We start from the raw sequence: 12347 nt of genomic DNA, 5'->3' as shown, positions 1-12347 counted from the left end.
ATATATATATATATATATATATATATATATATATATATACGGATAAATGTGTGTGTGACTACTGACACTCCTCAGCTTTGTGGGAGCAAAACACTGATTTGATGTTTACATTCGTTGTTGACATTACGATTGTTTGTTTTCAAACACCTACTGGATGAGAATAAATCTCATACTTGAAAAACAGGTGGGTTGTTGAGATGACGAGCATCTGACTGTATAAATCATGCCCCCATCCGCACCCCTTAGACCCTGCTAGCATAGGAAAAACAGATGTTAACAAGATGAATGAATCAAAGTGGGGTTGTAGAAAAATAATGCAAGCATGAAAGATCAGTAAATTTGAGGGTCTGATGCAGCAATTCTATAACGGCCACTGCCACACCCTGCATATCTGGTGAAGAAGTAGTAGCAGATTAGTCCCAACCACCAAAGGCAATCCAATTATGACCATCATCATTGTTTAATGTCTGCTTTCCATGCTAGCATGGGTTGGATGATTTGACTGAGGACTGGTGAACCAGATGGCTACACCAGGCTCCAATCTGATTTGGCAGAGTTTCTACAGCTGGATGCCCTTCCTAACGCCAACCACTCCAAGAGTGTAGTGGGTGCTTTTACGTGCCACTGGCACGAAGGCCAGTCAGGTGGTACTGGCAACGGCCACACTGTTTTTTTCTTCTTAATTTGTAGCCAAACTGTATAAAGACCACAAATCCAAAATGTCCCCACACTTCATCATTTAACATCTGTTTTCCACGCTGGCATGGACAGGAGCTAGTGAGGCCAGGGGCCACACCAAGTTCCATAGCCTGTTTTGGCTTGGCCTCTACAGCTGGATGCCCTTCCCAACACCAACCACTCCACAATGTATAGGGAGCTTTTTTATGTAGCACCATTGCCAGTTCTTTTTATGTGGCACCAACGCCAATACTTTTTACATGGCACGTCTGTTTTTGGATACAAATTTTTTTGTGGTGGGCAGGTCTTCTTGAGTACTGTACAACAGATGTGAATAAACAGGCTATGCTATAAAGATTTGGTTTCTTATTTCAGCAGGTTATACAACCAAACAGGTCTCTAATTGGTTTGTGTCTTTAATTTGATAAATTAAGGGTTGATAATTATCTAAGCTTTCTACTTTTATTTTCTTCCACCTCATTTAGACATAGCTATTTGTTTTAGCTTCTTTTTCCTCTACATAACCCAATCTGACCTTTCTCTTTCAGGATAGTAAAATGCAATTTGGCTGCTATTTTGAGCAGATTGATTGTGTAGATACTGCTTCTTTGGCTCATTATTTAATAAATTTTGCTGGTATTTGGGACAACAATATTCTTACATAAAATTAATGATGGATAGTTTTAACTTAAATATCAAATAAACTGAAACAGGTGGTTTTTATATGAAAGAATCAGCAGAAGTGGTGTCAGGTAGGTGGAGCTAAAAGGCTCCATCAGCAGTTATCTTGTAATAGTCTACCATACAACTATCGACTTTAAAATATCAATACTTCTCCAGTTACTTTTATTTGCATAATATACAAATTACTGTAGACAGAAACTATTGAAAATGATCTACTCTTGATTACCATATACTTAATCAGAATAGGAACAAACACATGTATTAAATGTATTCAAAATACCAACATTTAGTTTTGTCTTTATTCTGATATTATGCAACTCCTTTCCATAACAATCTAGTCTGTCCCTGCTCTGATAATACAGTTTAACATAAGGATATAGGAATGGAATGTATATCTGGACCCAGAGTCAAAAAATTTTGGTAATGTGTATTGCAAAAAAGCACAACACTAGATATGGTGCCATGTTAATAGCACTGGTGCTGATGTCACTTGTGCTGGTGCCACATAAAAAGTGCCCAGTACACTCTGTAAAGTGATTGTTGTTAAAACCATGGCAAACACAGACTATGGAGCCTGGTGCATCCCCCAGCTCCTCTAAAACCATTCAAAATGGTTGTTTGCTGTCAATTCCCCTGTCAAGAAGGGAACTGACAGCTTTATGCTTTTGAAAATGTGTGAATAAGAAATCCCTTACTAAAAAACAAAAAAAAAAGGAAAACAAGTCTAAGAGACAGGAAGGGCATCTAGCTGCAAAACAATGCCTTGATGACAGATTTGTCTAACTCATGCCAGAATGATAAAATGGACACAAAAACGAAAATGAAGGAACATATCTTGTATCTTTAACTTGCTTCAGTCATTAGGTTGTGGCCATGCTGGGGCACTGCCTTGAAGAATATTTTTGTCAAAAGAATTGATCCCAGGAGATATCTCATTTTTTTTTTTTAAAGCCTGGTACTCATTCTATCGGACTCCTTTTCCTCAATGCTAAGATACAGGAATGTAAACGAACCAACACTGGTCGTCAAGGAGTGGTGGTGGTGGTGGGGGGGCAGACACAGATGCAAAGACATACAAGTATGTGTGTGTGTGTGTGTATCGTTGCTGTTATGTTAAACTGTCATATATCCAAATAGGGCCAAATGTGTTTTTTTTTTCAATATTTATTTTTGCTTGCAATAGTTGGTTCTTTTGGTCAAACTATCGTATCTCCAGCTGCTCCAGATGAAAATTGTCAAAGTGTAGTACAACAGTTTAGCATTTTTCAAAACTGTAGTAAGTCCCACATATGACAGCTTTGCAAAAATATTTCTGACTGAAAATATCATACATGCATGGAGTTACGATTTTATGCACCCAACAAAGTATTATTGTTTTAGCTGAAACTGTTGCTAATATAAAAAGAGATGGAATGGTAAAAGTATTTTTTTGTTTTCTAAAAGAGCAATGTTTTGGACTTATGACACTTTTGCATAACAGCAACAATATATATATATATATACATATATATATATATATATATGTATATATATATATATATAAACTGGGCTTTTTTCAGTTTCTGTCTACCAAATCCACTCACAAGGCTTTGATTGACTTGAGGCTATAGTAAAAGACACCCAAGGTGCCATGAAGTGGGACTGAACCCAGAATCATGTGATTGGGAAGCAAACTTCTTACCATACAGCCACACCTCCACCCATATATATTACATTTCCAATATATCATAAGTTACAATATACACCAGAAGTAACTTTTTAATTAAATGTATTATAAATCAAACCCAAAACTGGTCATTCTTATTCCGTACAAAGTAAAAATTATAGAAAGAGAATAGCCACAGAAGTAGGTTAACTATCAAAAGATTTTTTTAAAATTTTATTTTAGGAAAAATAATTTTAAGCAGTAACCAAACTGTGACTCATAATAATGAACAAACATTGTGATTGAGCCAATGAGGAAACCCGCCTGTGATGGCTCATGCTGCTAAAAATAAGCAACTATTATTCTTCTCAAAGCATCTGCTGTCAAAAAAAAAAAAAAAAAAAAAAAAAGAATGCAGTCACACAGGATAATATAATCTTACGCTTAAAATAAAAGTAAGGATAGCCATGGTTGGAATAACTGATTATAGGCCTGAATGATGACATCCGACATGTTAATAAACACTATTTTCAAAAGAGTTGCCTTCATTTCCAGATTCTAGTAGTATTTTCCATTTTCCCAAATTAGAATTGTTGTTGGGATGGAACAGACCTAAGATGTGGAAGAACCTAGAGGATTCAGAATTTTGGATGATGTTTTTGTTGTTTAGTCACTAAATCAGTCCCAAATGAGTAGATCTATGATCAAAAGAACTCCGTCCACGACCATTTCATCTTCTCAGTACCATGTAAAACTATATCATCTAATGTAGTCCTTTCTTTAAAAAGTGTGGATCAAGATTTGAAGGAGATTCAACCATTATTTCTAGCAAGTTGAATGACCACACAGAAATTCCCTTTCAAAATGTATATATAGCTTGTATGTCTGTTGTTGTAGTGGCTTGTACTTCACTATATGAACAACATTCCAGATATGACCACCACATTAACTAGTGTGTACAAATGAACTGCCTACTTGGATATGGTACTGGGATCCAAGGTAAAAGGCTGTAGTCCAATTCAACATAACAAAAACATCAAATCCACTGGAGATGTTTGTTCATTTTATATCCATTTCCTCAATAGGGTATGATTGAGGATTTTTCAACTAAGGGTTTTTCTTTCAATTCCACAGGTCTTTGAAAGCACAAAGCAACTGGTCATAATGTCAGCAAGGAATATAAACATATCAGTTTCCCTCAAGTGGTGATGAGCAAAGTCATTCACATTCATGTACACACACACACGAGGAGGTAATGAAAAGTTCCTGGCTCTGGGTAAAAGAAAATACAGGCAGATCAGTTAATTATGATTTTATTCAACATATTCCCCTCTCAGATTCACACATGCATTGCAGCAATCTTTCAGTTTTTCTAAGCCCTTTAAAAGAACTCGGAAGGTTGGGCCTACAATCAGGCTTTTCACGATACCCTTTAAGCCAGGAACTTTTCAGCACCCCTTCGCACTTGCCATCTGAGCACAAGCTTCTTATAATTTTCATCTGCCCACTTTACTCAGAAGGCCCAGAGCTATAGCAAAATACGCCTGAGACGCTTTGCTATGAGACAGTCTACAAAGCAAACTGCTTAACCATACAGCCATACCTGTGCTTTACAACATGTTTTTATTTATTTAACACAATTCCATTGCACTTTAATTCACTTAGCTATCAGGAATGGGTTGTGTCACCAAATTTCTTCAATTACTATGGTGAACTGATCATAAGGGAAGTGGAGAAGGAAAAAGGTTTTAGGGTAGGAGACAGAAATATCACAAACATGAGATAGGTAGATGACAGTCTTACTTGCAGAATTGGAAAAGGAGCTTCAGAGGCTTCTGGATATAGTGGTCAGAGAAAGTGAGAGGAAGAGTCTGTTCATAAATTACCAGAAGACAAAGTGTATGGTGGTGACAAAGAAGGGAAGCCCAAAGTGCATGCTGAAAGCAAACAATCAAATCATTAATTCTTTAACTACTTTGGAACTTTAATCACAGAAGACACAAGATGTATGAAGGAGATCAAAAGACAAATAGTGCTGGCAAAATTCGTATTCTCAAAATTGTATATCTTGAGAAAACATACTCTGAAAATCAAGACGAAGACCCATTTATTGAACTGCTATGTCTACCTTGCGCTAATGTGTGGAAAGGAGATTGGGTCTATAACATGAGAAATGAGAAAGTGCTTGGAGAGGGGTGAAATGTGGTTCTTTAGGAGAATATTGAGGATAGCATGGACAAAGTGTCTAATGAAGAAGTGATATCCAGGGTTGTGATAAAAAGGAAACTGCTTCATGAGATAAGGGCCAAGCAATTTAAGGAGAATTTACATTTATTTAAATATTTATCTTGGTGGATACAGCATTCTAAACTTAAAAACTGTGATCTTGATTTAAAGGTAAGTGGTAAAGGGTTTTATTGACACTTAGGAACTACTTTTGAGCAGCTCAAAAAACTGAGTGCAGTGTAGTCGCGTATGTGGTTTGTGTGTGTATCAACATCATCATTCCTATATCCAATTTTCCATGCTTATATCCAATTTTCCATGCCCTTCCTGTCGCCAACCCTTGCCTGTTATCAAACAAAGTAATATTTCCCCTTGGCCAGACATGTTTTTCATAGAAAACTGGAAACAAACAACTTTTACTTGTATCACTATAATACTCATTTACAACTGTCATGTGATGTCCGGCTAAGGATACACACAAACACTGACATTAAATGATGATGGTGATATATATGACAGGCGTCTTTCAGTTTCTGTCAGCCAAACCCACACACAAGGCTTTGGTTGTCCCAGGGTCATAGCAGAAGACACTTGTTCAAGGTGCAGGATGGTGGGACTGAACCAGAGACCACATGGTTGGGAAGCATGTTTCTCAATCATACAACCATGTGTTGATAATTATCAAAGCTTTCTACTTTTACTTTCTTCCACATCATTTAGACCATGGGTTTTCAAACTGTGGTCCGCAGACCACAGGGGGTCCGTGGACAGCAAATACTTTTTATGAGCAGTTTGATTTTATATATGTTTTTTAATCGAAATCTTTTAATTGACAATAAACCTATTTGTTAAATACTGTTAAATAAATAAATGTAAAAATATGTTATTTAAAGCAAATATTTATGTATAAATTTCATAAGCGTTTATAAGGGGGTCCCTAAGGTAAAGCCTGAAATATAAAGGGGTCCGCAAGTCAAAAAGTTTGAAAACCCCTGATTTAGACTTAACTGTTTCAGTTAATTCTTCCCCTACATTACCCAATCTGACCCTTCTCTTTCAAGACAATAAAATGCAATTTGGCTGCTATTTTGAGCAGATTGATTGCGTAGAGATTGCCTCATTATATAATGCATTTAGCTTGTACACACATACATTATATACATGTTACACAGGCACTGTTGGAGATTTCTTTTCCCTTTCTTTTTCTGACAAAGAGCTATGCTCAAAACGTCAAACTTTCTCCTATCACCGAGTACCAAGCTAATATATTTCTTGTGCATGTCCTCATGTTGTCCATTTATATTCGTTTATTTGTATTAACTATGTACGTGTATATATATGTCCTTTTATCTTTTTATTTGCTTCAGTCATTTTGACTGCGGCCATGCTGGATCACTGTCTTTAGTCAAACAAATCAGTCCCAGGACTTATTCTTGTGTAAGCCTAGTACTTATTCTATCAGTCTGTTTTGCCAAACCGCTAAGTTACAAGGATGTAAACACACCAACATTGGTTGTCAAGTGATGGTGGGGGGACAAACACAGACACACAAACATATGACAAGCTACTTTCAGTTTCCGTCTACCAAATCCACTTACAAGGCTTTAGTTGGCCCAAGGCTATAATAGAAGACACTTGCCCAAAGTATCACGCAGTGGGACTGAACCCGAAACTATGCGGTTGGTAGGCAAGCTACTTACTACACAGCCATTCCTGTACCTCTCTCTCTCTATATATATATATATCATGGGGAGCCAGTCAGGCAGCACTGGCATCAGCCACAACTACACTTTTCATTTGTGATTTGATATTTGACTTTACTTGACTCATAGGTCTCCTCAAGCATGGCGTGTCACCTGATTATTCAAAGGTACTTTTTAAATGGGCTGGTTATCCGACACTGGTATAGGCTATGGCTGTGATCTCACTTTACTTGTTGGGCCTTCTCAATCACAGCATATCTTGCATTATATGTCTGTGTGTGTGTGCAATATATATTGATATTCTTGTTTGGTAGTAAGTAGAAGGTTTGTGTATAGAGGAAAAAGTTATAGATTAATCCTTTAGCATTCAAACTGACCATATCTGGTCAAATAATTCAACAAGTTTTATGTTCAAACTGGCCAGATCTCACCTCTCCCATCAACCTTACAATGTCATTCTAAAAATAAACAATCACATCATCAAAATCTCGAAGTGATAACATAATTCTTGATTAATTTAAAACACTGGGCATATAGCGTATGTAAGAGCGCAGGCTACGAACCCCAAGATTTCAGGTTTAATCCAAAGTAGTGACTTGAATAAATAATAATATCGGCAAAAAATACCCTAGGAATGAGAACAGAGTACCCCATTAGTCAATTAAAGGGTTGGGTTCAAAATTCCACCAGGACACCTGATGAAGGCTGGAGAGTATATCAACCGAAACGTGGTAACAACAAACAAAGTGGGGGAACCTATCTGTTTAATGTAAATACTGTAATTTAAAACAATATGAGTTAATAAGCATTAGATTTGACAGAATAATCTGCATACTAAAGGATTAAGTAATATCTGTAAATAACACATGGTTAAAAGAGAATTTTTTTAACAAAAGAGACTACTGACACACACTAAAGAAAGCCACTTTTTAATATGACAATTTGTCAAACAAACTACAAATATGTGTGCTAATGTTTACTTGTTTTTCTATGAACTGACACCATCTGCTCTGAAGATAGACACATTAAAAGAAATAAACGAGTATTTGAACTCATACATGTTGTATTAATAATATTACTGCAAACTGAGCAGACTGAGAACATCCAGTTTGTTGACTGAACAACTAGATGCAATTAATAGTTTTATTTTCCTAGATATGTTATGCTTCTGCCTTGCTGAGGTACACATACTGCATATTCCCAAATTGCTATGGTGAATCACATGGTGGTGATAGTAGTGGGGGTATAATGTGACATTCTGAATGTCACCTCTCCACTTCCTAGTGCCTTTCTATACACTTGTTATTGTTTATTTCCGAGTCAGAACTAATCAAAAAGAATGATCAAAGGCTTTCTAATCATTACCATCTCTTTTTTATATTTTACTGGCTTCAGTCATTGGACTGCAGCCATGCTAGACCACTGCCTTGAGGGGTTTTAGTGGAACAAATTGACACCAGTGCTTGTTTTTTTTTTTTCTTAAGTCTTGTATTTATTCTATCAGTCTCTTTTCCCAAATCACTAAGTTACAGAACCAGTTGTCAAGTGGTGGTGATGATAAAAAAAAAAAAAAACTTTTCAAAATATCCAAGAAAGAATACATGTAATGACAAAATATTGCCCAACCCATGCCAGCACAGAAAATGAAGGTTGAAAATATATACATTACTTCCACTTACAAATTATTGGCAGGCCCAAGGCAATAACAAGACAAGTGCATAAGGTTCAGTGCAATGGGTTTGAACCTAAGTCTATGTGGTTAAAAAGCAAAGGAAGGGACAAAGAATTAATACTGTCTTTAATTTTAATTCTTCCCTTATAAGAGACTTCTCAAAATATCCCAGAAAGAATATAAGTAATGATAAGCATTATATATCATCATCATTTTATGATGATACATAATTGTTTTCCGTGCTGGCAAGTTGCACTGTTTGAAAGAATGAGGCAGTTTTTATTGGTATTACAACCTTCATAGACAACCATCATCATCATCATTATCCTCCCTTAATGTCAGTTTTACATGCTGACATGAGTAGGATCGTTTGATAGGATCTTATGAATGGCGTCAGACCCCAATGTCAGCTTTGGCATGGTTTCTACAGTTGGATGCCCTTCCTAATGCCATACATTTTACAGAGAGTAGTGGGTGCCTTTTTTCATGACACTGGCACTACTGAGGTCACTAAATAACTGGTAAGACAAGATAAAGAAAGAGAAAGAGAAAAGCCCCTTCAACTGAGGGGGAGGCAGCTTTTTGTCTAGTGTTGAAGGCTAAAGTATGATAGTGGGACAAGCACAGATGTCTAACTACAGAGGAAATATACAGTTACTCCACATTATGCGAGGGTCAGTGAGAATAGCAGAAAAGGTGATAAAGATAGAGTACTTTCAAGATACAAGAGGGTGAGTGTAAGGGAGAATATAAATTGTGGGATCAGGAGAGAAGGAAAGGGTAGATAATTTCGTAAGTGCGTGGGAGAATATAGCACACACACACTCACATGCATGTGTGTGCTATGTAATATGAATGTTTACAAATTTAGGGCCGATAGTTTTTGAGATACAGAATATCAATACTGAGTTCGAATCTGTAAATACTTAACCTCCATAATAACGTCTACCAGTTACGCCTGTTAAATACTTCTATTCAATTCAATACTGCATTGTCTCAGCAATCACCCATGGAATAAATATGAGGATAATCAAGTAGGCTTGCGACCTGCATTCGTTGTTTGAGAATTTCCTAGCTATTTCTATGTCCGTTGGCTGGATAGAAACCCAACCTGTTTGTGTTGTGTAATTTATTGCGAGTGTGTGAATAAGATACAACCTGCCATTCACGTATGTTAATCCATTACAATAACAACAAAAACAGTTTTTAAAATATCAGCAAGAAATGATACAGAAAAATAAAACAATAAATTAGACTATTTTTTTAAAGCATATTACATGCAATTGTAATATTTAGAAACGAATCTAAGAAACTTATAGAGTCGACCATAAATTTATGCATGATTCAAAATGTTTCTTAAACGTGCGTATGACAATCATACATGGATATCCTTGAATTTTAAGCTCCAGAAAGGAACATTTTCAAAATGGGAAATGGTTGATACCTTACCAAAAAGAAAACAAAAATGCATTACTAAAAAAGTCCAGGAGTTAGGATTTTGAGATTAAGGTTTAGGATCTGAGTTTGGGGCTACGATTATTATTTTTTTTTTTTTTAAGTTTCAGCTTAGAGCTGCGGCCATGCTGGATGAAGTTTTTTTTTTTTAATTTCCTTTTTTGACAATTTGTTTCAAACATGAGTTTAGTCGCTTTTTCATGATGCTGAACGCTTTATAATAAGTCTGTTTTCCTAAAAGGCCAATTTTTCTTTAGAAGAGTTCTACCTGTGACCAAATTGTATTTTTGGCATAATTACTTTCGCCCTCTCTACGACCCTACTCCTGGGACTTTATTTACAAGATTTTCTAAGACTGCATTTTTTTCGTTGGTGCAAGGAGTGAACCAACTTATATATATATGTGTATATATATATATATATATATATATATATATATATACCATCACCAGGAATATACTACACGGTAATGTAGAATTAAGTAAAAAAAAATATTGTAATTAGTATCTTGTGCTATTTTTCTTTTAGTAACTCCTGGGGTTATCTTCTAGTTAAACTGCAGAAATAAAAGAAAATGATAGTAATGATCGAATGAATACACATGCGAAGATGAGCACATCAAACCTAGTTTTTATTCGCATCAGTTTTTATATATATATATATATATGTGTATATATATATTATATTATATTGTGAGAGTGCGAGAGAAAAAGATTCGTAGTTCGTAAATCTCAAAATATGAATAGAATATTAGATACCCTGTGGTTGTTTAAAAGTAGGTTAACTTGACAGAGTACATATATATATATATATAAGCACCATCTACAACCATCCCAGTCTCAAAAGACATATCTAACAATGTGTCCTTCCTATATTTAAAACGATGACAAATTAGTCAATTCGTGGGGTGGGAATTTATTTTTTCAGTTCCCATAGGTAGTTTAAAATACAAAACAACCAAGCTCTATTAATTAAAACTACAATATGCATTTAAATTACCAAAGAAAACGTGCCGAGATATAATTACTGTTACCTTTGTGTTTTGTTTAATTATTTTCGGAGTTTTCTCTTGGCTTTTCTCACTTTTGTGTTTTGTTGTTGAATTGTCTTCCTTGCTTTTTGTCTTTTTTCCCCTCAAGACTGTTTTAAATGTAGGTAACAATTGTTTAGATTGGTATTCATGACGTATTGACCATTACAGGTGTGTGTGGTCAGTAGTCAGGACCCCCGAATCATGAGCTGGACAATAAAAGTCCATCAGGGAGCTGCATCTATGTTCCATTATACACTCAACGACATCATTCCAACTAATGGTGAATAGGCCGGTCACATGACACCTCCAACTGGGAGAGTCACTTCCCTTTTATTCAACAATACCCTCTCTCTCTCTGTTTCATACATACATACTCTCATTCTCACTGACTTCTTTTTCATTCTTTCTCCTTCCAGCTTTGCTTCTCCTTCTCCGTGTCACGCACACACACATACACATTCTCACCCTTTTCTCTGTCTCGCTCTCTTTCTTTTTCTTTCTGTCCGTCTCTTTATCTTTCTCGCTATCGCATACCCACTCTCAATCTATTTGTCTCTCACCTTTCCTCATTCTGTCACCTTCACACTGTCGCTCACATTCTTTCTCATTCTCCCTTGCACACTCTATTTATCGCCCTTCTTTCTCTCACACATCGCTTTCTCTCTCACAATCGCTCACATTTCTATTTCTCTCTTACGCGCGCACACACACACTTTCTCTCTCTCTCTCTTCTGAATACTAGAGATGACGTGAGTATTTTTATCATAAGATCATATTCATGCCAAGAACGAAAGTGCTTGTGTAGAAACATGCGAGAGTGACACCAATCCGACGCTATTTCGCAGTAGATTCCGAGAAAAAAATGACTCCAGTACTTCACAGCACTTTATTTATCGACCCCGGTTCTACGAAAAACAAAGTTGACTTAAGTTGAACTCGAACTTAGAGTGCAGAAACAAATGCGGCAAAGTATTTTACCACTCATATACATACATACATAGGAAAGTTGGTTATACATCATTAGATGTATACCTGACTTTCCTATATAAAATTAAGAATATAACGGAACGCTGAACTCCAGACTATCAACTTATACAACATTTATTCAGGTGGTAAATATATACATCTTTAGCTCTTGTTGTTACAGCTTCTGATTGTGTGAGCATAGTTGTTGGGACGTTGTTATGTAGGTGTAAGCGAGCTGTCGAGTGTAAGTCCGAAAGATGGAGAGTGACAGCTATACACGTAAAG

At 36.1% G+C, this 12347-nt stretch overlaps 1 protein-coding gene across 2 annotated transcripts in view; it reads right to left on the bottom strand.

Moving 5' to 3' along the window:
* The window catches only part of LOC106878511 (GDP-fucose transporter 1), a 17399-nt gene extending 5897 nt beyond the window's left edge, over positions 1 to 11502 (bottom strand). The window contains exons 1-2 of one of the 2 annotated variants that reach the window (XM_014927849.2): positions 11097 to 11258; positions 4811 to 4944 (exon numbers count right to left, since the gene is read on the bottom strand). The gene's annotated coding sequence lies outside the window, so the exon portion shown is untranslated. Of the gene's footprint in view, positions 1 to 4810; positions 4945 to 11096 lie in introns of both variants that reach the window. The other variant, XM_014927773.2, reaches the window with a different exon arrangement.
* Positions 11503 to 12347: the final 845 nt, after the last annotated feature.

The sequence above is a fragment of the Octopus bimaculoides genome, chromosome 3 (assembly GCF_001194135.2).
Source record: "Octopus bimaculoides isolate UCB-OBI-ISO-001 chromosome 3, ASM119413v2, whole genome shotgun sequence".
Lineage (NCBI taxonomy): Eukaryota > Metazoa > Mollusca > Cephalopoda > Octopoda > Octopodidae > Octopus > Octopus bimaculoides.
Note: the sequence above shows the minus strand (reverse complement) of the source record. Positions and strands in the feature narration are given on the sequence as shown.